The sequence below is a fragment of the Octopus bimaculoides genome, chromosome 10 (genome assembly GCF_001194135.2).
Source record: "Octopus bimaculoides isolate UCB-OBI-ISO-001 chromosome 10, ASM119413v2, whole genome shotgun sequence".
NCBI lineage: Eukaryota > Metazoa > Mollusca > Cephalopoda > Octopoda > Octopodidae > Octopus > Octopus bimaculoides.
This window is the reverse complement of record NC_068990.1, coordinates 41,059,921-41,063,878: the sequence shown is the minus strand read 5'-3', so window position 1 is coordinate 41,063,878 and position 3,958 is coordinate 41,059,921.

Sequence of the window (3,958 nt, the reverse complement as noted above, 5' to 3'; positions counted from 1 at the left end):
AACAAATGGTAGTCTGAAGGAGCAAGGTCGGGAGAATAAGGTGGATGAGGAATTTTTTTCCAACCAAGCTCTTCGATCTTCTGTAATGTGATCTTTGCAGTGTGGAGTCGCGCACACTCCTTTTCGATTCACTAAAGCGGGTCATTTTTTCTTCAAAGCTTGATTCAAACCCTCTAATTGCTGACAGTAGACTTGAGCATTGATTGTTGCATTAGGTAGTAACAATTCAAAGTGAATTTCTTCTTTGCAATCCCACCAGATAGAGAGAAGAACCTTTTTTCCATGAAGTTCCCTTCTCGGTTGTGGTTGAGCTTTTTCTCTTTTATCAAGCCACTGTTTACGAAGTTTAACATTTCGATAGAAGATCCATTTTCCGTCACCTGTCACAAGTCTATCCAAAAAGGGTGAAATGAGTTCGCGAGAATGGAGAGAAGAGCAGATGTCAACTCGGGATTTGCGGTTGCTTTCCGACAGTTGATAAGGCACCCATTTTTCAAGTTTAGAAACCTTTCCAAGTTGTTGAAGATGACGATGAATAGTTGTATGGTTTGAACTAAGCTTTATTGCCAATTTTTCAACTGATAATGCAGGATTTCCTTCTAGTAATACCCCAATGAGTTTATCCTCAAACTGAAGTGGACGTCCTGTTCGATCTTCATCTGCAAGGCTGAAATCTCCCCTTCTCAATTTTGCAAACCATCTTCTGCAAGTTCTTTCATTCAAGCACTCTTTCCCATAAACTGAGTGTATGTTTCGAGTTGCTTCGGCTGCAGAGTTTCCTTTTTCGTACTCATAAAGCATAATGTACCTTAAATGCTCTTTGGATACTTCCATGTTAGAAAAGGTTTTACTCAAAGAAATTTTAATTCTATTATTCTGTAAAATAATATTTGATTAGTTTAAATGTACACAAATGCATAAAAATAATTTTTAATTCCATTAGACATTCTAAAATCCTATTAAATTTCATTCAATTTAAAAAAATGTAAAATTGGACAGAACTTATGGGATGACCTGAAAGAATCCAAGTTTCGCTCTTACAAGAGTCAAACAATGCCTATCATTGTTTTACGGCATCGCAACAGGATGGTGCACTTGCCATTCTGCCAAACGTATAGAAAAGTTGTTTAGAGATAAGGATATTAATACGTTGGGCTAATGGCTACGATTATCTTACCTGAACCCTGTAAAAGATAATAACTACAAATTAACTGATGTTCAGAGTGCTGATCATTGGGCGACGGCTTAAAATTGTTTGAAACGCTTTACAAATACTAGTTAACACTGCTCAGCTGCTCAAGAAATAAAAGCGGGGAAAATACGGATATCACAAATGAACATAATATTAATACAATGTGCCATTAGCAACAAACATTGTGAAACACTGGAAATTACAGCAAGGAAAATGCATGTTGAGTTTTGACTACCTCTATCAGAGTGGTATTGATAGATGGTTAAGCAATACTAGTTGGAAGAGGGTGTATATTTAAATGGCTTTAGTTTGTAGATGTGGGTACAAATGTGAGTGTAGGGGGTTCACGAATATCTTGCCTTCTAAATGATTGATTGGTGTGAATGATAATTGAAAAGTGATAAGTAGCTTCTATTGATCATTAATTCAAGTCTGGGTGAGGAGATTACTTCTGCTAAGGCTGGTGAAAATATGTGCAGATGATGACAGTATTGACATTTTAGAGTCTATTGTTTGATAGGTCGGGAGAATTAATGAATGAGCGCTTTAGTAGTTAGTAGTTGTCAGCTGTAAAGGCAGGTGGAATCAGGGGTGAAGATAGATAATGAAAGTAGATAAAAGATAATAAATTAGGGAGATATGAAAATAAATTTTAAAAAACATATATGTGTGTGTTTGTGTGTATAAGAGAGAGATGCATGCGCGCGCACAGATAGATATAATATCTACAATATTATATGAACGCAGAGTGCTGGAAGAAATGCTGCTAAATATAATGTACGACTTGCTAACGCTTCTGCCAACTCATCAACTTATTATTGTTCTATATTTAAGAGATGAGGAATTATGTACAATTTTAACAATATTTTCATTTGACGGATATTTGCCCTTATCTTGTTTGTTGTTAACACAACGTTTCGGCTGATATACCTCCAGCCTTCATTAAGTGTCTTGGGGAAAGTCGACCTCGGCGGAATTTGAATTCAGAATTCAGAAAGTAAAGACAATTCTACGAACATGAGAGTTAGGAACTGGAGAGGGAGGAGATTTGCTGAATTATTGCTCGTAAATTGTGATGTATAGCTATTTCTACAGATTATACAGGGATTGGACAAAATAATGGAAACACCTTAAAATTTCAAACAAATTTATATTAATATGGGGTAGGACAGCCTTTGGCAGAAATTACAGTTTGAATTTTATGGGGTATGGACTCGTACAAAGTTTGAATTGTTTCCAAAGGAATTTTCTCCATTCTTCAGCTAAAACAGTTTCCAGTTCTTGTAGTGATGATGATGGGAGATATCGACTCCTTACTCGTCTGTCTAAAATGCACCATAAATGTTCAATAATATTGAGATCTGGGGACAGTGGTGGCCAGATAAGATGTTCAACTTCTCTAGAATGTTCCTCGGGCCATTCAGTAACAACTTTAGCAGTGTGAATTGGTGCATTATCATCCTGAAAGATTGCGTTCTTCTCCGGAACAGTTTCGCAACCATAAAATGAATTTGGCCAGATAAAATGCTTAAATAGTCTTGACTGTTAATCCTGCCATGAACGGAAACAATTGGGCCGGCGGATTTCCAAGATATAGCCCCCACCCCGATCATCCCAGATCCTCCTCCATGTTTAACAGTTGGAAGAAGGCAGTCTGGGACCAAATTCTTCTTTTGGCTGTCTCCACACGTTTACTCGTCCGGTGGTCGGAAATAAGGTATAGGATGAAGTGTCCGAGAAAATAACATTCTCCCATTGCTCTAGAGAATTCTCAAATATATGCTTTAATATATTCTACACTGTCATTTATACTTTCAATCAGTTAGCAAATTCGAATGTACTATTTAGACAGTTGCCTGACATAAGTTAGTCTCTGATTTCGAGGTCAGAGGATTTCCACTTCCAATTCTTATCTTCATGCAAACGCATCAATTCTAAAACATATAATACACATACATTCATACACATAGATGTAGATATACCTACATATAGGTGGACAGATAAATAGAGGGAGAGATAGATAGATAGATAGATAGATAGATAGATAGATAGATAGATAGATAGATAGATAGATAGATAGATAAATAGATAGATAGATAGACACGATTGTATGTATATGTAAATATAAATGAATGCATATGTGTGTCTGCGTATATAGTTTTTGAAGATAAGCCATATGAGTAAATAAATTCTAGTAATTATATATAAACTGTAAGTTTAAAGTATATTTGGCGCTTAATTGCACTGTGGTTTTTATAACCCTTCGACACCAAGTGTATCACATATCCACTCACATACGCATAAATACTTACAAACATATATACATACATATAAATATACGTTATATGTATATATATATACTAATATATACTAATATATACTTTTGTTATTTACACCACCTGTCCTCGTCTGTTGTTATTTTTTGTATATTCTCCCATGTATATATATATATATACATATCGATAGATACATACATACATATATATATATATCCTGTCACTTCAGCAATGTAACTACACACGTGCTGTAGGCGATTTCTTTTCTTTCTTTGGATTTTTCCCTTTCTTCTTTCCGACGAAGAGCTTTGCTCGAAACTTCAAACTCTCTTTTCACAAGAGCCAAGCTAATAATACATTCCTTGTGTACATACTCTCGTTTATTTGAATTGACTATATATATATATATATATATATACTTACATAAATATACATATGTGAATGTAAATATATATGCACACACTCATATATATATATATATATATATATA